General features: G+C 40.6%; 1 protein-coding gene across 6 annotated transcripts in view; it reads right to left on the reverse strand.

Moving 5' to 3' along the window:
* Positions 1-26,829, reverse strand: part of LOC141110962 (serine/threonine-protein kinase BRSK2-like) — a 495,524-nt gene that overhangs the window by 319,640 nt on the left and 149,055 nt on the right. The window lies entirely within an intron of this gene.

Raw genomic sequence — 26,829 nt, forward strand, 5'->3', positions numbered from 1 at the left:
AAATCAGGCTCCCTTCTGCATAGAAACCAATAAGCTTCTAACCCCAGCTTGTTCAATTAAGCTTTGGTAATAAAACCTGGAAGCTCATTGGTTTCTATGCAGCAGTGAGCCTGATTTTGCACTTTCTAGCTTTAGTAAATAAACCCCATTGTGTACTTGGGGTGCGGTATGCCTGTATATATATATATATATATTAATGGGATGATTTAAATGCTATGCATTTTATGGCTTGACCCGTAGTGACTGAGCCTTTTCTTTAGGTGATAATAATTAAAATTTAAAATGTTGTTATATTTTGAATACAGTGTTTTATTTAAGCCAATAATAAAGATTTACTTTCAAGAAGTTGTTTTGGTTTTTATTTATTTAGTTAACATACTGCCTACAGTCCCATAACCAATTCCATACCTGACCAATTCTGGCACTCCTCTCCTACATGTAAAAATCATAGTTTTTTTTTTTGCTAGAAAATTACTCAGAACCCCCAAACATTATATATGTTTTTTTAGCAGAGACCCTAGGGAATAAAATGATGGTCGTTGCAACTTTTTATGTCGTCCACGGTATTTGTGTAGCAATTTTTCAAACGCGTTTTTTTTTGGAATATAAAACACTAAAGTTAGCCCCAATGGCGCCATCGTGGAATGGCGCCAAACTTCAATACTTAAAAATCTCCATAGGTGACTCTTTAAAATTTTTTACAGGTTACCTGTTTACAGTTACAGAGGAAGTCTTGGGCTAGAATTGTTGCTCTCACTCTAACGTTCGCAGCGATACCTTTTTTTTTTTTATTGTTTATTTTTATTTTATTTTTACACTTTTCTCTTTCATTTTTTTTTGATCACTTTTATTCCTATTACAAGGCATGTAAACATCCCTTGGAATAGGAATAGGTCCTCTTTTGAGAGAGATGTGGGTTCTATGAACCGCATCTCTTCTCTAGCCTGGAAAGACTGAGATCAAAAAAGAAAAAAATATCTCAGCCTTTCCAGCCGAATACAAGGCAGTGTTTACAACTGCCAGGGCCGGACGTGACGTCATAACGTCGCACCTGGCCTCATAGAGACTGTTGGGGACCAGCTGGTCTGCGGTATTCTCTATTGTGAAATTCCAGCGGATTCCTTCTCCGGCTCGCCTTTTGCAAGGGCGACCTGGGAGAAGCACCGGAGGATGGCGGGAGGGGGGGATGTCCCCTCCCGCCGCCTGTAAAAACAATCAAGTGACTGAACAGCCACTATGGTTGTTTTTATGGTGCAGGGAATCGCCAGTGGAAAATAATAATGTCTGAGTAATTCCTGCAGCTGCAGGCATCAATCAGATATCCTCACTCAAAATCCAGTACATCATATGACGTACAGCGGGCGGGAAGTGGTTAAAGAAGAACTCCAGGTATAGATATTTTATACATAGTTACATTCAGCTTGGAACAATGTAACTATGCATATTCCATACCTGCCTGACCCCCTGAAAGCTGGAAATACCTGAAGAAAACACCGCTACTCTAGTGATCGCCAATGCTTTCCATTTAATTAAAAAAAAAAAAGCAAAACGTTCTCTGACTGGACTAGGTGGAGATGCGAGCAGTGACATCATGCTCGCCACCAGCAAAGCTTTCTTTGAATGGAACCCAGGAGCATGTGGAGATTACTGGAGTAGCAATTTTGTCAAAAATTGTGTTTGTGTTTTTTTTTTTACTTTGTACATTTTTTCTGAATTAAAAGGGGTACTATGTAGTGATGCATTCCAAAGGGGGGCGGCATCTGTTTAAGGGGGCTTCCAGATTCCGATAAGCTTCTGCTTGCAGATCCCTACAACCACTGTGCCAGGGTTGTGGGAAAAATGCCCTTGTCCTCATCAACAAGGTACCCCATGTTGAGGACCTGTGGCCTGGTATGGTTCAGAACAGAGGGGAAGCACATCTAACACCCACTGCTATTTTTTATTTTTTTTGGTGGGGGGGGTTGACCATGAGATAAATAACTACTGCATGTTTTTGTGAACTGACAATTAGAATTTTTATTGTGATGTTTGCTTCAGGTATTACTGTATTTGTGGCATTTAGCACACATGAGGTATTTAACTGTAAATATCACATGCGATATTTTGTAAAAAACACAAATATCACATGTAATAAATGTTAGCGATCTGACCCACTTCACCTTAAAATGTGGGGTATCATAGTTACCTTAAAATATAAAAGTGGGGGTGATGATGTGTTATGTAAAAAAAAGTAAATAACATTTCACATTTACCAATCCAGTACTAGCCCTAACCCTGGGTCATTGTATTTCTTTCAATTGTAAAAAAGAGTGTTGCCTTTCTATCATCTTGAACCAGTCTGCCCATTCTCATCTGACCTCTGACAAGGTATTTTCGTCCACACAACTGCGGCTCACTGGATACTTTCTCTTTTTCGAACCAGTCTCTGTATTCCCAGCAGATCAGCAGTTTTTTAAATACTTAGACCAGCCTGTCTGGTACCAACAACCACGCCAGGTTCAAAGTCACTTAAATCCCCTTTCTGCCACATTCGGATGCTCAGTTTGAACTTCAACAAGTCGTCTTCTCCATGTCTAGATGCCTACATGCATTGAGTTGCTGCCATGTGATTGGCTAATTAGCAATTTATGTTACCAAGCAATTAAACAGGTGTACCTAATAAAGTGGCCGGTGAGTGTATTTGCATATTCTAATGCTTTTTTAGCATTTTGGCTTTGGAACCAGCAATGGGATAGTCCAGTGTTTACTTTTATGCCGCGTACACACGACAGTACTTTCCGTTAGAATAAACTCAGACGTTTTTTTCGAAGGAGTTCCGACGGAGTTCCGCTGAAATGGACATGCCTACACGCGATCACACCAAAGTCCGATCGTTTAGAATGCGATGACGTACGACGGGACTAGAAAAAGGAAGTTCAATAGCCAGTAGCCAATAGCTGCCCTTGCGTAGTTTTTGGTCCGTCGGAATAGCATACAGACGAACGGTTTTCCCCATAGGAATTGATTCCGTCAGAAAGATTTAAAACATGTTTAATTTCTAGGTCGGTCAGAATTTTCTAAAGTAAAAATCCGATGAAACCCACACACGATCGGAATACCCGATGGAATGATTCCGTCGGACCTTTTCTGCCGGAAAGTCCGGTCGTGTGTACGCGGCATAAGACTTAAATTCCACCGTCACGAAGCAAAATACCTGTGTGAGAAGTCAGAGGTTGAAGTTACAATTCCCTGATTCTTGGTCTGCATACTAATTCCCTTGCAGTGGCTGACCGATGAGTAACAGGAGGGTAGGTCCTTCCTCTTCGAAAAGGGACCAGTGGCACACTATGTACTTTTTTGTTCAAAAGAAAAAAAAAAGGGTAACCCCACTGCTGCTGCAAAAAAAAAGAACCACAGCTTCTACTTTTATGTTTTGTGTTCTCTCATTCTACTCTATGGACACGCTTAAAAGCAGCCTTGGGGACTAAAATGTTTTAAATTAAAAGACCAGTGCCAGAAAAGCCTAAAAATAAGGGCAAACAGGTATAAAGTATATACTGTTATGTCCTTTAGAGATATAAGATCTGAAAATTGTGCTCAGTCCATGCTTATATTACATGTTAGTAATGTCATAACTCAACAGCAACTTGTGCAAAAGTGACAGTGTAAGTCACAGAGTTTGTTCAGCACGGCGGGGCTTATAACAGCAAGCGAGGCACCAGAGACGTTAACACACCTCCAGCTGGTCATGTCACTGAATATACGTATTGCAGGGGAACAAAAGCTGTGTTCAGAGAGATACCAACTATAGCCTGCACATCACTGGTGAAGGAGGAAGGGGAAAGTGGAGAACGTAAATTCCCAGAGTCAGCAAGTTAAAGGCACTGTGTATGAAAGTACTCTTTCTGCTAATAGACTGTAAGCAACCCCATATGTGCTGTATAATTGTGTCATGGTATTTTGCTTTATGTTCTCATATAATGTACAGTAAATAGTTAACCATTAAGGGGGAACTTGTCACCAAGAATTATTACACTAAATTACATTAGTCTTAAATGAATAAATAATAAAAATATTATTAAAGCGGATCCTCATCCACATTTTGCTACAGTGCCTTAAAAAAGTATTCATACCCATTGAAATTTTCCACATTTTGTCAAATTACAACAAAAAACGTAAATGTATTTCATTGGGATTTTATGTGATAGACCAACAAAGTGCACATACTCTAATCGTGAAGTAGAAGGAAAATGATAAATGTGTGAAAAGTGTGCCCTCATCGAGTCAATACTTTGTAGAAACACTTTTTGCTGCAATTACAGCTGCAAGTCTTCTTGGGCATGTCACTACCAGCGTTGCACATCTAGAGAGTAACATTTTTGCCCATTCTTCTTTGCAAAATAGCTCAAGTTCATCAATTTTCAAAACTTGCCACAGATTCTCATTTGGATTTAGGTCTGGACTTTGACTGGGCCATTCTAACACATGAAAATGCTTTGATCTAATCCATTCCATTGTAGCTCTGGCTGTAGGTTTAGGGTCATTGTCCTGCTGGAAGGTGAACCTCCGCCCCAGTTTCAAGTCTTTTGTAAACTAATGCCCCATACACACAGTCGGATTTTCCGACGGAAAATGTGTGATAGGACCTTGTTGTCGGAAATTCTGACCGTGTGTAGGCTCCATCACACATTTTCCATCGGATTTTCCGACACACAAAGTTTGAGAGCAGGCTATAAAATTTTCCGACAACAAAATCCGTTGTTGGAATTTCTGATCATGTGTACACAAATCCGACGCACAAAGTGCCACGCATGCTCAGAATAAATAAAGAGATGAAAGCTATTGGCTACTGCCCCGTTTATAGTCCCGACGTACGTGTTTTACGTCACCGCGTTCAGAATGATCGGATTTTCTGACAACTTTGTGTGACCGTGTGTATGCAAGACAAGTTTGAGCCAACATCCGTCGGAAAAAATCCTAGGATTTTGTTGTCGGAATGTCCGATCAATGTCCGACCGTGTGTACAGGGCATAACAGGTTTTCTTCCAAGAGTGCCCTTTATTTGGCCCCACCATCCATCTTCACATCAACTCTGACCAGCTTCCTTGTTCCTGCTGAATAAAAACATCCCCACAACATGATGTTGCCCCCGCCATGTTTCATGGTGGGGATGGTAAGTTCAGGTTGATGTGCAGTGTTAGTTTTCTGTCACACATAGCGTTTTGCTTTTAGGCCAAAAAGTCAAATTTTGGCCTCATCTGACCAGAGCACCTTCTTCTACATGTTTGCTGTGCTCCCCACATGGCTTCTCACAAGCTCCAAACGGGACTTCGTATGGCTTTCTTTAAACAATGGCTTTCTTCTTGCCACTCTTCCATAAAGGCCAGATTTGTAGAGTGCATGACTAATAGTTGTCCTGTGGACAGATTCTCCCACCTGAGCTGTGGGTCTCTGCAGCTCCTCCAGAGTTACCATGGGCCTCTTGGCTGCTTCTATGATTAATGCTCTCCTTGCCGGGCCTGTCAGTTTAGGTGGATGGCCATGTCTTGGTAAGTTTGCAGTTGTGTCATACTCTTTCCATTTTCGGATGATGGATTGAACAGTGCTCCGTGAGATGTTCAAAGCTTGGGATATTTTTTTATAAACTAACCCGGCATTAAACTTCTCCACAACTTTATCCCTGACCTGTCTGGTGTGTTCCTTGGCCTTCATGATGCTGTTTGCATCATGGTTCTCTAACAAACCTCTAAGGACTTCACAGAACAGCTGTATTTATACTGAGCTTAAACTACACACAGGTAGACTCTATTTACCAATTAGGTGATTTCTGAAGGCAATTGGTTCCACTAGATCAGAGATATGCAATTAGCGGACCTCCAGCTGTTGCAAAACTACAAGTCCCATCATGCCTCTGCCTCTGGGTGTCATGCTTGTGGCTGTCAGAGTCTTGCTATGCCTCATGGAACTTGTAGTTCTGCAACAGCTGGAGGTCCGCTAATTGCATATCCCTGCACTAGATTGTAGTTAGGGGTATTAGAGTAACAGGGGCTGAATTAAAATGCATGCCAAACTTTTCAGATATTTATTTGTAAAAATTTTTGAAAACCATTTAACATTTTACTTCCACTTCACAATTATGTGCCACTTTGTGTTGGTCTATCACATAAACCCCCAATAAAATATATTTACGTTTTTGGTTGTAACATGACAAAATGTGGAAAATTTCAAGGGGTGTGAATACTTTTTCAAGGCACTGTATATCCCTAATTTTATTTTTCAAACTTTCCTACATACACTATATTGTTGTCCAAAGTATTGGGACGCCTGCCTTCACACACGCACATGAACTTTACTGGCATTCCAGTCTTAGTCCATAGGGTTCAGTATTTAGTTGGCCCACTCTTTGCAGCTATAACAGCTTCAACTCTTCTGGTAATGCTGTTCACAAGGTTTAGAAGTGTGTCTATGGGAATGTTTGACCATTCTTCTAGAAGGGCATTTGTGAGGTCAGGCAATGATGTGGACGAGAAGGCCTGGCTTGCAGTCTCTACTCTAATTCATCCCAAAGGTGTTCTATCAGGTTCAGGTCAGGACTCTGTGCAGGCCAGTCAAGTTCCTCCACCCCAAACTCGCTCATTTTGCTACAGCCAAATATTTCACATTTTTGACTCATCAGCCAAGAGAACTGCATGCCATTTTTCTGCACTCCAGTTCCCATGTTTTTGTGCATAGGTGAGTCGCTTAGCCTGGTATCCATGTCGGAAGTATGGCTTTTTGGCTGCAATTCTTCCATGAAGACCACTTCTGGCCAGACTTCTGCAGATAGTAGATGGGTGTACCCGGGTCCCACGGGTTTCTGGCAGTTCTGTGCTGATAGCACTGCTGGACATCTTCCCATGTTGAAGGGAAGTAAGCACGATCTGTCTATCATCTGCTGCATCTAGTTTCCTTGTCCATCTACTGCATCCACAGTCCTCAGCCAATGTCATTAAGATCTGTCTAAAGCATAGAGAAGAATAAGGAGCCCTGGAAGTAATGTTTTGGCCTCCACAGAGTTATGATCTCAACCTTGAGGCAACCTGGAGTCTGCCTGGGACTACATGAAGAGACAGAAGGATATGAGGCAGCCTATAGATCTGTGGTTAGTTCTCCAAGATGTTTGGAACAACCTACCTACCGAGTTCCTTCAAAAACTGTGTGCTAGTGTACCTAGAAGAACTGATGCAAGTTTGAAGACAAAGGGTGGTCACACCAAATAATGATTTGATTTAGATTTTTCTCCACTTCACTCACTTTGCATTTTGTAAATTGATAAAAATAAACAATTAAAATATATTTTTTTTAAAGCATTCTCACTTTACAGCATTTCTTCACACCTGCCTGAAACTTTTGCACAGTACTGTGTATTTATATATATTGTTAAATACCTTTGTACAGCTTCACTCCCTCTACTTCTGTATTTCTCACATAGACTAGAATGAAGATGCTGGCAGACGGAACATGAACATCATATATCACAGAAGTTTTAAGACATCTCCAAGAGCGCTGGGTGCCAGTGTCTGAGACAGGGCTGGTGCAAGGATTTTTGACACCCTAGGCGAAATCTAATTTTGCCGCCCCCATTGGCTCCCCCCCCGACTCCACCCCCTTTGCCCTGCCCATGTGATGGAAGGTGCCACTATACAGGAAGCATCGGCTCTGCTTCCTCTAGCGCTGGCTCCAGTGCTGCCCTGCACCTCTAATTACACTACCGGTTACACTACGACTGAGTTAGCTACATGCTGCAGCATGCAGACGCGGAGGAAAACCAGCGACCGGGCACCTCTTAGGCAGCAGTGCGCCCTAGGCGGCTGCCTAGTTTGCCTAGTGGTAGCACTGGCCCTGGTCTGAGATCACCAGCACCTGCACAATCTATGCTCAATCTGTGGAATTCTATTGTGTACACACTGCCATGGTAAATAATATGATTCTGTGGGTAGAGCACTGAGTGTACAGGTGCCACCAGTCCTGCACATGCACACTTATGCCCCGTACACACGGTCGGATTTTCCGGTGGAAAATGTCCGATCGGAGCGTGTTGTCGGAAATTCCGACCGTGTGTGGGCTCCATCGGACATTTTCCATCGGATTTTCCGACACACAAAGTTGGAGAGCAGGAGATAAAATTTTCCGACAACAAAATCCGTTGTCGGAAATTCCGATCGTGTGTACACAAATCCGACGCACAAAGTGCCACGCATGCTCAGAATAAATAAAGAGATGAAAGCTATTGGCCACTGCCCCATTTATAGTCCCGACGTACGTGTTTTACGTCACCGCGTTTAGAACGATCGGATTTTCCGACAACTTTGTGTGACCGTGTGTATGCAAGACAAGTTTGAGCCAACATCCGTTGGAAAAAATCCTAGGATTTTGTTGTCGGAATGTCCGAACAAAGTCCGACCGTGTGTACGGGGCATTAGCGTTCGCAATTGTATGTTAATACCATGGCAATGTGTAAACAATATGATTTCCAGGCAAGTCCTCATGGGGGGCAGTAAAGAATACTGGCAAGTAAAGGGCAGATAATCATTGGCCCTTACTGCAAATGATTACCAGGATATGACCAAAAAATCCTGCATTTAACAGTAAATATTTATTTTTACATTCAGAATATTACATATGTAATATTAATTTTATTTTAATTTTTATAATTCAGGTTAGTGTAATTTTTAAATATAAAATATTGTTAAAAAACATTATTCTAAAATAAGGAAATCTGAAATCACTGAATGTAACTGCAATTTACTACTTTCCTTATGGTGGAAGAGCGGGTGGAATACTGGTCAGTACCATACACCCACAAAAACCATATTCCTGTACCCTCCTCCTCTACTATAGTAACATACTTATTGACAGCAAATATCATGTAGGATGAAAGCAGAAAATGCTCATTGCATCCAGGGCACCTAACCCTGCATTCCATATGTAGCGCACCCATCAACCCTGCATTCCATACGTAGTGCACCCCTTAACCCTGCACTCTATACAAAGTTTACCCCTGAACCGTACACTCTGTACGTACCTCAACCCAGCACTCTGTATGTAGCTCACGCCTCAACCATGCGCTCTGTACATAGCGCACTCTTCAACCCTGTACTAAATGTAGTGCACTCCAGAAACCTGCAGTCTGTATATTATGCACTCCTGAAATCCTGGTTTATAACAATGCCTCAGTGTTAGTGCAGCTTAGCCACACTCACAATTTGATGCAGAGGTAATGATGTGCAGTAACCTCTAGCAACCAATCAATGAACAGTATTAATCTGCTATAATCTCTAGCAACCAGTCAGTGAGCAATAATAATGTGTAATAGCCTCTAGCAACCAATCGGTTAGCAGTAATGATGTGCAGTAACCTATAGCAGTCAATCAGTGCGCGGTAAAGATGCGTAGTAACCTCTAGCAACCAATCAGTGAGAGGTAAGGATTTCCAGTAACCTCTAGCAACCAATCAGCAAGCAGAAATAACGAGTTTTAGCTTCTAGTAACCAGTCAGTGAGTGGCAATGATATGCTGCAAGCTCTGGCAACCAATCGCAATTGCTGCCTGATCTGCTGCAGTAAACTGATTTTGAGTCTAGCTGCTATTTAATGTATATCTCAGAATCGGGGGGGTTCTAAGAAAATGTTTGCCCAGGGTCCAATCAATATTAAAGACGCCCCTGATTGCATCAAAGGAGATGTTTCGCTTTGAATCTGTTCAAATATGACAATTCAAGAATCAGTTCTATTTAAGATTTCACCAACTCCCTGTTTTCATTCAATATCCTGTCTTTTTATTAAACTGTAAATCTTCTTTAACCCAACCCTGTAGTGAGCATAAAGTAATGGTGAGGCCATTCAGTTGCTACAATGGATAGTAAAACGTCTACCTACAAGCATTCATTCCTCTCCCACCCTGCTACTTTTCAACATTATATGTACTACTCAACCACTTCTGGACCGCCCACCGTGGATATACGTCACAGCTTTGCCTTTAAATACCAAGGTTATGGCAGCAGATAGCTGCCATAACCCTGGTATTTTTTTTTAAATGGTGGGCGGTACGGTTTCACATAAAAGTGGTCTCAGCGGCGGATTCGCTGCGAGATGACTTTTATTGGCAGCGGGAGAGGTGCCCTCCTTGCCGCTTCCCGGTGGTCTCCGCTGCTTACCGAAGCCGTGGGTAGCGGCGGAAATGATCCAATCCCTGGGATGGATGGGCAAGATGGTCCCCACTCGACTCTATGCCCTTGGAGGACAGAAGCGATGTGAAATGTCTCTGGCCTTAAAGGGACAATTTTTTATTTTTATTTTTAAAAAATCCTTTTTTTTTAAATTATTATTGCTTTTAAGTGTAAATGTGAAATCTGAGGTCTTTTTGACCCCAGATCTCACATTAAAGAGGCCCTGTCCTGCTTTTTTTCTATTACAAGGGATGTTTACATTCCTTGTAATAGGAATAAAAGTCATCAAAATTTTTTTTTTAAAGGGACAGTTTAAAAATAAAAAATATAAAGTAAAATAAATAATAATAAAAAAAAAAAATTAAAGCGCCTCCTCCCTCTAGGCTCGCGCACAGAAGCGAATGCATACGCAAGTCATGCCCACATATATAAACGGTGTTCAAACCACACATGTGAGTTATTGCAGCAATCGTTAGAGCAAGTGCAATAACTCTAGCCTCCTCTGTAACTCTAAACTGGTAATCTGCAGACATTTTTAAACGTCGCCTATGGAGATTTTTAAGTACCAAAGTTTGTCGCCATTCCACGAGCGTGCGCAATTTTGAAGCATGACATGGTAGGTATTAATTTACTCTGTGTAACATTATCTTTCACGTTATAGAAAAAATACTGTTTTCTTATTTATTAATTTAAAAAAGTGTATTTTTTCCCCCAAAAAAGTCTCAGTCCGGAAGTGGTTTACGGACGTTCTTATTTAGTGATTAGTAATTCCAGGAAAGTGTTAACCAGACAAAGCTGTAACCAGCTGCTCTGGAGATTTAGGGAAAAACCTTTGGACTTGTTTCTGGTATCTAGCTATCAAATTCCGACACTGTAACCAAAATCCCCCAGTTCAGAATGCAAGCTACGTTGCTCTGGGACAAAGAAAGGTTATGAACCCAATTTTATTTCCTGTACACCTGAATGGCCAGACATCTCATGTAGGCCCCCAGGGGATCTCTGGTCATTGTAACCACAAATCTTAATCTACGCGCTTCTGCTATAAGCAATGTACTTTTTACCAAAGTGTTACTTATTCATGCAAAAATTATGTTTTTTTTTTTTTTTTTTTACATGGCCCTGAAAATCCTTCATAGGTACTGTATATCTTTCTTAATTATATAGTAATGTAATTTAAAATTAGCTATTTGCTTTAAAGAAGTACTGAAAAGGAGACAGAAGAAAATTGGTTTCTCATGCTAGCAATAAATGTAATTAATTATCTGCTTCTTAGCTACTTGCTCATTCATGCACATTATCAATCCTGGTTTCACTGGAGCACTACTCATTAATGGCCTCCTGGAACTAGGAGCAGGAACACACGGAAACCAGAAACATACAACAGATTCACAGTAGTGTGAACGATCTTTCAGTCAATAGCAGGCGGGTGATGTTTAATCGGCATGTCTTCATTAGAAAAAGGCATATCCCTTGTTTTAACACATTCTTCTAGTTTAACACTGATGTGTAACACAGGTGTTTAGCAAAATATGGCAAAAAATCAGATTTAAATTTGTTAGGTCAGATTGCTGAATAATTGAATTCTGATAAAAACATACAAGCCACCCAGAGCGCAGCTCAAGCAAGTAAATTGTTACATTTAATGTCCTTATAATACAATAGAGCCTTCTTAAAACAAGTCTCCTGTCTCACTTTCATCACAATTCTAAACAGTAAGGCTGGGTTCACATTTATGCAGCTGTGGTTTGCAGTCCAGCGTCCTGTGCGTTTCCGTTCACCAGTTCAGGTGCAATTCAGATGTGAATTTTTTCCCTAAGTTTGCACCTGATCTGGACCCAAAAACACACAGGACCCTTTTCAAAACCGCACTGCGGTCGCCTCGGACATATGTAAACTGGCTTCATTGAAAGCCGGTCACACTCACATGTTATGCGAATTGTATGCAGTAAAAAACACATCCAGTTCGCATATATGTGAACCCAGCCTTACAGGTTTATTCCTTATTTTAGGATTCAAGCCACAAACAGCTGCAAATTGAATGCAGGTTGAAACAAATGGCCCTAAGGCTGTATCTGTAAGATCAGATCTGTAAACCAGAAGTTTTGAATGCACAACTGGTCTAGGAGAAGAATGATTTGCCCACTGTGCCACCTGTTCTAAAATTAAGAATAACTCCTTTATCTTTTGGACTTGTGACGAAAAGAGAGATGGCTTCTGTTTTGAAAGAACTTAAACTGCTTTAAGTCCCTGAAGCATTTGCCATAATATGCAGGTATGTACATTACGCCACCCCTCTGGACTGCTTTATCATTAGCAAGGAACCTTGCTCCTATTGGAGCTGTCCAGCCGCCAGAACAAACATAATGCAAAGAGCCACTGCAGCCCTTCCCTCCTTTATTACGTTAACACAGCTGTTCTAAACCATGGTTTTGTGGAACCCTAGGGTTTCTCCAGAGGTTGATAGTGGTTCCTTGAGCTGGGGCTGTTTGGCCTATCATTTTATGGTGTATGGCAAGCACTGCCATACGTGCACATTATGCAAGCACTTGCCCCTGTCCCATTGCCCATCCATGATCAGTTCTGCTTTAACATTTAACATATTCCATAGCCCTTACCTTCAAACCAAACATCTAATACGTCTTTAACACTTCAGTGGCAAGGTCCAGCTATTCAAGGTACCCTTTCTAAAATGCTACATAAAAGTACCTGTGCAGGGAAAAATAGATAATATACTCACTTCTCCTTGACTTCCTTAGTGCAAGAGTTGACGTCAGCCCTTTACAGACAAGATCCCTGGGAATACTGAGTAGTCTAAATTTCACTAGAAGACACTACAGTAAGGTGCAAGATCACCTTCTTGGGAAACCTGGGCTACTTAACATTCTTTGAAAGCAGAGCAGAAGCAGAATGACCTCACCCTTGCCTAGATATTGGAGGAGAACGGTTGGGGAAGGTAAGTACTGTATATCATCTAACTATTTTCCCTCCTTGTCACTGAGGTGGAAGGTCCACTTTAACCTCTCAGCCTGAAAACCTAAATTGAACCCCCTAAAAGCTTGATATGAGAAGAATAAGCTAACCAAACCCATAAAGTAATCCCTAATTATAAATATTGCAGAACACATACATTGTCCTGAGCTGGTAGCAGATGGATCTAATGCCTTTATTTTAGCTTCAAAAAGTAATAGTGGTGATATGCCAGTGGCAAAAACTAATGGCAGAAGAGAGTGGAAATTAGAAGAGAAAGGAGGTGATATCTGAAGGATATCTGAAGAGGAGAAGAAGGCACTGGAGATACAGAGTAGATTTACTGACATTAAAGGGACAAATCCCATTCTTTGACAAATCGCATCCCGTTTCTTACACCATTAGCCATGTTTTGACTTGAAAGGAAACATTTAAACTGGTTTAATTTCATTTTAATTCTTCCTCTATGGCTCTTTGTGACACTCCTTGCAGAAATACAGAGAGTGCTGGCAGCTATCCAGCATCCTCTGACATGACGTTTAGTCACAGATGTAATTACAGCAATGCCAACACTCAAGGGTTACGAAGTCATGTGACTTTATAGTATTTGTAAAGCAATGAGTGTGGCTCAGGAATATAAGGACAGAGTCTCTATGTTACAGATACAATAGATGTACCCTGATGAACACAAACTGTATAACAGTGTTTGTAAATTGTAGAATGGTTGGTTGTTATTACCCAGCGGTAATGGAGCAATTTACAGACATTTGCTCAGGTAAGAGTTATAAGCGACACTTTCCAGGTCCTAAGAGACTGATCATTTTTCCAGCAGCTGGAGAGGAGAAATATCAGAGAACAGGTACATTAGTCAGGGAAGCTAGAAGTCATTGGATCTGGCCATATTTCTTTGGAGCTACACGGCATATTTCCAGCCCTAGAGGGTCACAGTTTGAAACAATATCTAGATTAATCTAATTAAATGTTATGGCCAAGCAGTACACCGTATATTACCAGTATAGGGGGTATGACATTCATTATGTTTTTTTTTTTTTTTTACTATGTTAATTGCAGTTTTCATATCAGCACATGACCATACAATTTAACAATATGTTTTCTACCTCTGACAGGAAACCCTACTGAAACATAAAGCTACAGAAGGGGTAGTGTTAAAGAAACAGTTACCTAATACTATGTATTTCAATTTTTTGATAGTTGATGGTAGTCTGAATTTCCCAGTGCCTGCTAATAACATTTGGAGAATCTAAGTGGGAGATTTTTGCACCTTTTCTTTAAAAAAATATTGAATAAAAATCCCAATGTTTTTGATTAAGGATAACACAGATTGCTAAAGACAACTAGCTAGCCCTTAGACGCAATTCATTTTGGTCCAACACTGAATTCCTTCATAAATCAGTGAGCCAGCCACAGCGATTTCCTACCCTGAATATGCAGTTAAGTGAGTTCCAAAAGAAAACTCAAAAAACCTTCCCCTTAAACCCCATACATTTAATGTCTTAATTCATGACCACATTCTAAAATAGATATAAATTTGTGTTTGCTGAGGTCTTGGTGTGTTTATATGTAAAGTGCATTTGCCCTTCAACTTTTATAGGTGCACAAATAAGCTAGCCAAAGTCGCTGAAAAGCAGTGGAGTATTCCGGTGTAACTCATCCTCAAGCAACTTTTCTTGTCAGGGCTTCTCTAAATGGAAACATTTGCATCAAGCAACTGTAAATGTTTAGGCCTATAGAGAAAGCTCCATTGATTTGTAGTAGACACCTCCAATGCCAGCTTAGCAACAAAACAATAACCATCAGACAAGGTTTTCTTAGCACTCTTTGCCCAATGCAAGCTTAGCAAGAAAACAATCATCAGACAATATTTTCTTAGCACTCTTTGCCCAATGCAAGCTTAGCAAGAAAACAATCATCAGACAATATTTTCTTAGCACTCTTTGCCCAATGCAAGCTTAGCAAGAAAACAATAATCATCAGACAAGGTTTTCTTAACACTCTTTGCATAGAAAAGTCATGGCATCTGCAGTGAAACATCACAAATCTTGTTAGTATTCCATTCCCTACTTTTTCTCTGACCACAGACCCCTTATACTACTGCTCCATGCTTTCAGTTTGACATCAGAGTATTCATTTAATGATGTACATTGAGATGTTTTTATACCCTTCTATACAGAATTCTGAAGAATTTCTTATAATGTCTCAGGATGTAGTCAGTGCTGGATCTTCTGGGGGAACAATGGTAGCTTTTTTGGTCAACTTTACGCCTAGTTTATTTCAATAGGATCTATTCCCACTGCATCCCAGTAAGAAAATACACCACTGCATAAGTGACACCACTGCTTTTGGATTATTGTATTTCTGTAAAAACAGCTGAACCTATTCTATTCTTTAAATAACATACATAAAGTGAATTAAGGAGAGGAGAAAGCAGCATCCCCCCACCCCGAATCAACAATTCCTCTTGGAAATGTAAAAAAAAAACAAAAAAAACACAATAAAAAAATGTACAGAACCCAAGCTTATGGAAGTATAAAATTAGTTTTATCCTAAATGTGTTTCTCTTTTAAATTGATCTAGATTTAATTTCCACCCAGAATTGAATGCTACATAATTAGATTATGTGCATACAATACATTTTTTTTTTTTAGAATTTTTTTCTTGCAACAACAGCATAGCGGAATCACTCCAGTAGAAAAATGTGTCTCATGTGTGCACAGACACAGAGAGAAGGGGAATCTCTCATTAGCCAGAAATAAGAGGTTCCAGTTGCCCAATTCCTGGAAAAATTATTTAGATAATTTGGCAGAGTTGTTCAGAATTATCCAATTAGCTCATTATATTCAGCATTTCCAGCCTTTTCAACTGACCGATAAAATCTGTACAAGTAAACCAGAATTAACTCAAATAATGTAAATCAATGCAGATATATACTGGTGAAAATATAATCTGATTAAGGAAATATGTCAGAAATGTAAGAAATATTGGTCTTTTTTTGCAAAAAGAATACTCTGCAAAACGTATCATGTAAAACATAAATTGGGAACAGAGTGTTAAGTGGGGAACATGTATAGTGATTAAATATGTCAAAATTAACTTATAATCTGGTTTCCTGTGGTTTCTATGTGTTAATTAAAATAAAATGCAGCTGGAAAGTGTTTAAGGGTCAACTTTATACATGACAAAGGGCAAAAAGCTCATTCATTTTCCATTAACGCAGTCTATGCATTAGCACAATACATCTGGAATTAAGCATTTATTATATGAGGATAGATTAGATTTTGGAGACGGTTGTGCATGAGGAACACAGCAATCCATGTTTATGCTAAAGTGTTCAATCATGCAATTATTAGCCAATGGATATTACATACAGTAGGTATTAGGAAAATACACACAAGAAAGATGAACACTTCTATAAATTTATACAAAAGGGTTTCTATCTATACAGAGGTAAAGAAGACATAAAAGTGTTGTTCTAGTGGAACCTTCTAGTGCAGTGATCTTCAAACTGCAGCCCGGGGGCCAGATGCTGCCATTTACTTGCCTTTATTCAGCCCTTGAGGTATTATTTCTACAACAGTCACCTACAGTAGGGGAAAATTCCTGCCACTGACACCAAGATTAGGGCATGATTCCTCCCACTGACACAAACAATTGGACATAATTCTTTCCACTGACACCAACAACCAGGCACTATTTTCCCCTAATACCAAAGATTGGCATTGTTTACTCTCACTGGGCACAGTGTGGCCCCCTTAAAGTCTGAACAACAGTTCAAACTGGCCCTTTGTTTAGAAAATGTGGTGACCCCTGTTCTCGTTGATAATTAAAATACAAGAAACACAAGCTCTTGGAGTGCTAAATCTTCTTATTCATGTACTACGACAAGCAATACATTTATTGGACAACTGAAAATACTGTAATGCCTCTGTAATACAAAGGGATACCCTTTAGCTACAACGGTTTGCCCAGGGGAGCCAACCTGCCACAGTATAACTGCAGCGGCTGGTCGGGAAGGGGTTAAAGACCTTGTCCTGGCACTGATGACGAGACACATTGTTCAGACATGGTCCACCCTGTTGTCTAGCCAACAAATGAGGGAGTACATGTAGAAAGAAAGTGGCTTAAAAACAGCACAGCACTAAGATGCAAAATCAGCTAAAAAAAAGTGGAATTTAACATAAAAAAACAAAACATGGCAATTATTTAGAGTACACAGTGCTTTAGCCAACCTAATATCTAATAATTTTTTCTCAGAGGCCCACCTAACTAATTGTCACCTGGATCCTGTTCCTTCACAACTACTACGGTCATCCTCTTATTCTATCCTATGCTCCCTCACTCACATCTTCAATCTTTTCCTCTCTAGTGGCATCTTCCCCTCCCCTCTAAAAACATGCACAGATCACTCCCATGCTTAAAAAGCCCTCACTGGACCCCACCAACCTGAACAACTTAAGACCCATCTCATTACTCCCATTCACCTCTAAACTTCTAGAACGCTTAGTCAAACTGTCTTAGCTCCTACCTCAATGAAAATAACCTTCTTGACCCCTTACAGTCTGGCTTTCGCTCGCAGCACTCCACGGAAACTGCCTTACTAAAACTCACTAAGGATTTACTAACTGCTAAAACCAATGGCCACTATTCCATACTCCTACTACTCGACCTCTCTGCAGCCTTTGATATTGTTGACCACCCGCTCCTTCTCAATAAACTCTGTTCCCTTGGCCTCCAAGATTCTTCTCTATCCTGGTTCTCCACCTACCTACCACAGCGCTCCTTTAGTGTTACCTACAACTCTGTCTCCTCCTCTCCATTGCCCCTTTCTGTGGGGGTCCCCCAAGGCTCTGTTCTTGCACCCCTCTATCTACCCATCCTCCCTTTGTCACTTGATAACCGTCCATGGCATCCAATACCATCTATATGCTGATGACACCCAAATCTACACCTCACTCCTTCAGTCTCCCCTTGCATTACTAAATTACTAACTGACATATCAGCATGGATGTTGCACCACTTCCTTGACCACTTCAGCCTTGGAATGATTTACCCCCCTTAATGACCAGGCCATTTTTTGTGATACGGCACTGTTATTTTAACTGACAACTGTGTGGGGGTACTCAAGTAAAATTTATGTCCTTTTTTTCTCACAAATAGAGCTTTCTTTTGGTGGTATCTGATCACCTCTGCGTTTTTTTATATAAACAAAAAAAGACCGACAATTTTGAATAAAAACAATATTTTTTACTATTTGCTATAATACGTATCCAAAAAAAAAGTGAAAAAACAAATTTCTTCATCAATTTAGGCCAATATGTATTCTTCTACATATTTGCGGTGAAAAAAATCCCAATAGGCGTATATTGATTGGTTTGCGCAAAAGTTATAGCGTCTACAAACTACGGGATTGATTCATGGACTTTTAATTTTTTTTTTTTTTACTATTAATGGCGAATCAGCGATTTTTAGCGGGACTGTGACATTGCGGTGGACAAATCTGACCTTAAGTAACACTTTTTTGGGCCAGTGACACCAATAAAGTGATAAGTGCTTTAAAAAAATGCACTAATTACTGTATAAATGACACTGGCAGGGAAGGGCTTAACATCAGGGGTGATCAAAGGGTTAATTGTGTTCCCTGTTGGTGCTTTCTTACTGTGGGGGGGGGGGGAGTGCTGAAGTGCTGACAGGAACAACACAGAGATCGCTGTTCCTAATCACTAGGAACAGCAGATCTCCATGTTATCCCCTGTCAGAACGGGGATCTGCCTTGTTTACATAGGCAGATCCCCGTTCTGCCTCTCTGTGAAGCGATCACAGGTATTCTATCTATTGTGTATCTATTGCATGAAACAGGTATGTTGTTCCGTGCAATAGAGCAGCCCTGCTGCAGTATATATGCGGTGGTCGGTCTTTAAGTGCTTAAAGTGTTTGTTATCCTAAAATAATTTAAAAAATGATCCTGTCTCTTTAAAGCATGTTATACAGCACACTGCTTGTGCTGTGTAATTCGCCCCCCTGTATTGCCTAAAAAACCTGGCTGGTCCTGCCAGTTTCTACCCTCCTCCCTGTAAACTGACCACAGTTCATCATGGCTGCTGAACCCTGACACTGTGGTCAGTTTACGTGCCTCTGTCATCTGCTGTCTCCTGTCTGCTCTCCTCTCTGCTCTCCCCCCTTCCCTCCCTACCTGTCAGATCATGACATTGCCTGCACCCGCCCCTCTTGCTGCTGAAATAACATGTACATACTATCCACTCTGTCTCCTAATGCTGTGTCCCCCTGTGTGTGTGTGATTTATAAAAAAAATGCTGATTATACCTAATTGCAGAGTGCCGGTCGGTGCTCACGTGACCAGCCGGCTCTCTCCTCCTCTCCTCTTCCAGACTGACGTCAGCGGGGGAATCTCGGCCATGCCCGCTCTAGTTGTCAGACGGGGCACCGACCTGCACTCTGAAATTAGGTATAATCAGCATTTTTTTTTATAAATCACACACACACAGGGGGACACAGCATTAGGAGACAGAGTGGATAGTATGAAAATGTACATGTTATTTCAGCAGCAAGAGGGGCGGGGGCAGGCAATGTCATGATCTGACAGGTAGGGAGGGAAGGGGGGAGAGCAGAGAGGAGAGCAGACAGGAGACAGCAGATGACAGAGGCACGTAAACTGACCACAGTGTCAGGGTTCAGCAGCCATGATGAACTGTGGTCAGTTTACAGGGGGGAGGGTAGAAACTGGCAGGACCAGCCAGGTTTTTTAGGCAATACAGGATTAGGACACAGAGTGGATACTATGAAGTAGCGAGAGTGGCTTAACAACCACATTAAACTAAAGCTCTCTAAAACCGAGCTGGTAATATTCCCCCCTGCCCATGATTTTTCCATCAAAATCAATAATGCAACCATCAGTCCCTGCCCTCAATGCCAGGGTACAGGGTGTAATCCTAGACTCTGACCTGTCCTTTCAGCCCCAAATCTAATTTTTGTCAAAAGCTTGTAGACTACAGCTCCGTAACATCTCTAAAATACACCCCTTTTTAACAAATGAAACCACCAAGCTACTCGTTCACTCCCTTGTTATCTCTCGCCTTGAATATTGCAACTCCCTTCTCATTGGCTTACCTCTCCATAGCCTATCCCCTCTTCAGTCTATCATGAATGCTGCTGCCAGACTTATCCACCTTACCAACCGCTCAGTGTCTGCCAACCCTCTCCTCCAATACCTACAATGGCTCTCAATCACCCAGCGAATTAAATTCAAAATACTAACTACAGCATACAAAGCCATTCACAACTCTTCCCCGAGCTACATCACCAATCTTGTCTCCAAATATCACCCAAACCGTCCTCTCCGCTCCTCTCAAGACCTCCTACTTTCAAGCTCCCTTGCCTCCTCCTCCCATGATTGTCTCCAGCACTTCTCCAGAGCCTTTCCCATCCTCTGGAACTCTCTACCTCAACCTGTCCAGCTATCTCCTACTCTAGCTGCCTTCAGGCAATCAAAACTCAATGAAAACTCATCTCTTCAGGGAAGATTATCACACCTCCAACTAATCTTTTACCTCTTCCATCAGCTCATTCCCCACAGTTACAACCTTTTGTACCACCTGCCCCACTCTATTAGATTGTAAGCTCTTCTGAGCAGGGCCTTTAACTGTATTGTCTCCCTTTTATATTGTAAAGCGCTGTGTAAACTGTTGGCGCTATATAAATCCTGTATAATAATAATAATAATATCATACACTTACAGCTTACATCTACTTCAAGTATTAGAGTGCAGGTCAGTGAGTTAATTGTTAGGTTTTTGTGAAAAAAATTTTTGTGAAAATTTCATTTTATTGTATTTTAAGGATGTGGCTACACACATTATATTGACATATTTCCTGTACCAAAAACAGCACTGAAGTTAGACTGAAATGTGCTACAAACGAGCATACCAATAGGAAGCATCTGTTAAGCATTTTAAGGGACTGTTCACAAGTGTTATATCACACTGGAATGCAGTTCGGGCAAAATAAGCATTGTTTTCAATGGTGCCTATTCAGACACTTGTGCTGCATCATTGATATGCATTGATGCATGACAACTCTAGATAAAAAATTCATTGCTATGAATGGTGCTTCATCGGCAGGAGGACTACTGCTTTTGTTTACAATGTGATTTTTAAAGATGTGAATTCTTACATGTTAAGACAGGGAGGAATGCCAGTATAATAGTCATTTGTGTTTTTCTTCTAAATTCCCTTTTAAATTACATTATATATACAGCATCAACACAATGGTTGTCATACACATTCTGCAGAACCAGCTTTTGTGGGGATCCTCACTTACAATATACAACAACACGGAATCTGAGCCAAGAAAATATGGAGGTTGGTATTCCTGACTTCTCCATCTGAAAATGCTATTTTCCAGTCAAGCATTTACAATTATATTGCAATTTGAAGGTGGAATTTCTAGAAAATTGGAAATCTTCTATGTGTTTTGGGCTCATTTGTGCAATATACTTATATTCAGCAGATTATCAGCAGAGAATTGACCAAAATTATTTTTAAAATCAATCATTTTTCAGGGCAATGGTACTTAAAGTGGTTGTAGAGGTAGAAGATTTTTTTAACCTTAAAGTAGAACTATAGACAAAACTTTTATTTCAATTTTGGATAGCGCAAGGGAGGGTTAAAACCCGTCTCAGATTTTTAGAAGTGTCCCATTGCTGAGATTTCCCTTCTCTTCCTGTCCCATTGTCAAACAGGAAGTAAGAGGAAATCCCTGCAAATTGAAGGATCTCCTTGGGGACCCCCAGGTCACCAGAACTAGAATCCCCATTGGAAGGTTTCCCCTCTATTACTTTTCTGGGGACAACCGATTTTCTTTTACTTTTTACTTTCAATGATAATGGTAAACAGGAGAAATAGAGAGGATGAATCTCTTTAACAAGGGCACAGACAGCAATAAAAACTGACAAGCGTTCTAATCCCTCAAGTGCTATGCTGGAGAGCAACGTCTCTCTCCGCTCTCTCTCTTCACTGGACATGGAGGCAGCAATGGGAGCCATTGGCTCCTGCTGCTGTCAATCACAGCCTGTGAGGAGGGAGCGGGGCTGAGCCGCATTGTGTGTGTCTATGTATCGCATTAGTGGGGGCATAGCAAGTGGCTTGCTATGGGGCACCACGAAGAGGAGAGAAGCCAAGAGCACCAGTGGGGAACTCGATCAGTAGAGGATCGGGGTTGCTCTGTGAAAATCTATTGCACAGAGCAGGTAAGTAGGACATTTTTATTAAAAAAAAAATACATTTACAATTACTTTAATCACAATTTGAATGTCACAGTAGGCACCCTTTTGTGCTTCCTTGTAGGTTCGCTTTTCTTGTAGAGCACCCAAACATTTCTTATGTTATGCAGCTCTAAAGCAGCTTCAGTGTTAAAGTCCAACTCAAGGATATGACCGCTTATCAAGTGAGTACCTGTTTCATCGTGGTTTTATGAACTAGCCAATTTGCATGAAGAAAACCACATAAAGACCATGTGCCTCCCCACAAGCTTGTCTTGTCCTTTCTGCATTTGGAGTCTTTGCTTGATATACCTGAGTATAGAGAGACTTTAACCACTTGCCGACCACTGCACGCCGATATACATCAGCACAATGGCAGCGGTGGGCAAATGGGTGTACCTGTACGTCCCCTTTAATTGGCGGGGCTAGTGGGCATGTGCGTGCACCCGCAGCGTGCAGCGTGATCGTGCCCGCGGGTCTCACGGACTCGATGTCTGCCGGTGTCCTGCAATCATGTCACGGAGCCGCAGAACGGGGAGATGCCTATGTAAACAAGGCATTTCCCCGTTCTGCCTGGTGACATGACAGGGATCTACTGCTCCCCGTCATCGGGAGCAATGATCGCTGTCATGTCAGTGGTAGCCCATCCCCCCCACAGTTAGAATCACTCCCTAGGACACACTTAACCCCTTGATCGCCCCCTAGTGTTTAACCCCTTCCCTGCCAGTGTCATTTACACAGTAATCAGTGCATTTTTATAGCACTGATCGCTGTATAAATGACAATGGTCCCAAAATAGTGTCAAAAGTGTCCAATATGTCTGCCATAATGTTGCATTCACGATAAAAATTGCAGATTGCCGCCATTACTAATAAAAAAAAAGAATAATAAAAATGCCATAAAAATATTCCCTATTTTGTAGACTCTATAACTTTTGCGCAAACCAATCAATATACGCTTATTGCAATTTTTTTACCAAAAATATGTAAAAGAATACACATCGGCCTAAACTGAGGAAAAAAATAGTTTTTTATATATTTTTGGGGGGATATTTATTACAGCAAAAAGTAAAAAATATAGCTTTTTTTTCAAAATTGTCACTCTTTTTTTGTTTATAGCGCAAAAAAAAAACAACGCAGAGGTGATCAAATACCACCAAAAGAAAGCTCTATTTGTGGGAAAAAAAGGACGTCAATTTTGTTTTGGTGTAACGTTGAACGGCCATGCAATTGTCAGTTAAAGCAACGCAGTGCCGAATCACCAAACGTGCTCTGGTCAGGAAGGGGGTAAAATCTTCCGGGGCTGAAGCGGTTAAATCACCTCTATGTGCAACATATGCCTAGCCAAGTACATGGTTAAATCTCTGGTGCCTAGCATGACTGCTGAGGGTGCCGTGACTTGGGTTCCATACAGTCTACTGGTCTAAAAGTTGTTTATACCAGATTACTTGCATTTGTGCATTTATTGAGAACAAAGACTGGTAATGACCCCTAATTGGTTGCCAATATACAATGTGATAAACATCAACCGTAGACCACAATGTTCACCTAAAGCCTCGTACACACGTTGAGAATATGGGACGAATGATCATCCGTTATTTTTGCATGGTCGTCTCATATCGAAAGTGAAGAGGTTATTAAACTTACGAAAATTCTCATGTAACAGACAACTTCCAAAGTGATGTAATGGTGGTTATTTACTAAAGGCAAATCCACTTTGCACTGCAAGTGCACTTGGAATTAAAGTCATTGTAGATCGAAGGGGGAAATGCAAGGAACATAAAAAACCAGCATTTTAGCTTGCACATGATTGGATGATAAAATCAGCAGAGCTTCCCCTCATTTCAGATCTACCCCTTAGATTTAGAGCGACTGTACTTCCAAGTGCACTTTCAGTGCAAAGTGGAGTTACCTTTCGTAAATAACCCCCAATGTGTTGTATTGTATTGTAATGTATTCTTTAGTTTCTGAGCATGCATATTTTTTTTTCCGGATGAATACTGTACTGATTAAACGAAAATCGTACGATCTGGTTTTTAGAAAATTTCAGATGTACTATCGTGATCGGCTCTCGAAAGCTGTGTACTATTGATCAGATTATCCTATGATCGCTGCGAAAACGGTATTTTTCGTCTGATTTTCTGATCCTGTGTACTAGGCTTAAGTCTCTATTCTTAAAAGGAGCCTGAAAAAAATCTCTGATTTAAATACAGAGCACAGAAAATGAAAAATAAGATAAGGCTATTTTATTGAAATCATAATGCACTCTGCATTGAAACAATACAGAACGCCCCTGATGTTAATTCTATTCTATACAAAAGAAAACACAGCGTTTTTTTTTCTGTATTGAGGGCCCATAAATCTCATTTTAATCTTTCAACAGATGATGAATTCTTGACACACAGAGACTGACGGCCAATCCACAAACGACAGCCTTCCAACTTTAATCAAACTGCAACAGTCAGCTATGACGTGACCTCTCTGTTCTGTCATTAGCTGATCACCAGTCCATCTGGTGTCTCATCCCTGGATGAAGGTTTTTTCTGTCCCAAGACCTTTTCATATCCTCTCACCAGTCCACATCCACACAGCTGCTGTCCCACTTTGTGTAGCTTGTCCGGCTTTACAGCTGCTGCAATGCATATCTGTGCTGCATCATCGCCAATTATGAAAAATACAAAGTGAATGAAGATGAGTGCCTCTTTCTCCTCTGTTCCCTCAGCTTACTATTATATTTTTTTTAAGTGTTCATTTGAATTGTTATATCATAATAAGCGGGCTGATCTTTTAAAAATTTAGATCTGACCTAGATTTGGAACATTTTTATCTTATTCTTTCTTCTTATTTTTATTATTGGATACAAATTAAAAATAAAGGTGAAAAAAAAAAAAAAAAACAAAACAAAATAATATAACAAAATAAATATCAGTCCCAACTGTGTCCAAAAATCCACCACTGTGCTGATAAAAATCGTGTGTGATCCAATGCTTGCAACACACAGATGCACCATCACCTCAAATTAATAGGACTCTTACCGGAACCTTTGAACCCTATTATAGATTCAAACAGGCATGTGGATCATTATTTAATCAATGGGGGATCTGTATAGAAACAATAATGAGGGGATCTGATGATATCCCCCAATCTCCATTGTAAATCGGCTTATAATGCCATCCAATGGTCCCCAAATGGTTCAACGTATCATAAAAGCAAAGCAGGGAAACTCACATAGTGTGAAACTGTATAAACCATTAATAGGAGTCAAAGATAAATATACTACCCACAAGATAAAAATTGGTAAGCGCTTAGAACAGAATGCCATTCCCAGAAAACGGTCTGAAACACTTCCTGGTACATACGAGCATAGTGACGTTAGGTGCATAAGCTCCTCCCTACGCGTTTCATTAAATCCGACATCATTGGGGGCATGGACACTACACCAACCACGATGCCTATATATAGTTAAGAAGGGAAGTCCTTGATAAGAATATATATGGGTGTGGTGGCTGGCGTGTTATTTGTTTAAGTGGCTCCATCAGATGCAGATGAAACAAAAGATATCAGAAATAGAAGACTGATATGCTGGTAGTTTTCGGTACAGACTGCTCTCAGTAAGGAGAACAATGCCTAAGCCCCATCACACTAAATCTTCATTTAACCCTAAAGCTGGTCATAAATGGATCGAAATTCAGCAGGTTTAGCAGGGAACAGCTGAATTTCGATCCTTGTATGGGCATTGTGGTTGTACAGAAGTCAATCTACTGATCAACTTCTGTTTAACCTCCCTGTTGGGTTTCCCCACTTGATCAGCACCACAGGCTATAGCCTACAACACTGATCAGTGTATTCTGATGACAGGGATGATTCCCCACTGTCAGAATACATTAGCTCAGCAGGAGGATTCCCTATATCAGTCAAATGTGTGGATGGGGGAATTGTCATTGTTTTAGTTCAAATGTGAGCTGCATAACTTTCCCTGTAATCCCACCACTAAAGGTGACCATACACAATACAATTTGATAGCACAATCCTCTTTAGATATACCATCAACAATGAAGTGCAGGAGCCTCCCTGATTGTATACAGGTTGATTGGGTAGTTCCTAATTTTACATAATTTCTGTAAATTTAAAGGAGGTTGTACAAAGACTGTATAATCACATTGTATAGTGTATAGCCAGCTTACCTTTCACACTAAACCTCTCTATATTCATAATGCTAACCTTCCCTGTAACCCACAAAACTAATTCCCTTATAATGCAAGTAATAACCTTCCCACTAACTCTTCCTGTAACACTAACGTTGGCCATACACTGTTAGATTTCTTTCATTCAGCAGTTTATGGGAACAAAATAAAGATATTCCTCCATTCAAGCTATACAGTGTGGA

The sequence above is a fragment of the Aquarana catesbeiana genome, linkage group LG10 (genome assembly GCF_042186555.1).
Source record: "Aquarana catesbeiana isolate 2022-GZ linkage group LG10, ASM4218655v1, whole genome shotgun sequence".
Lineage (NCBI taxonomy): Eukaryota > Metazoa > Chordata > Amphibia > Anura > Ranidae > Aquarana > Aquarana catesbeiana.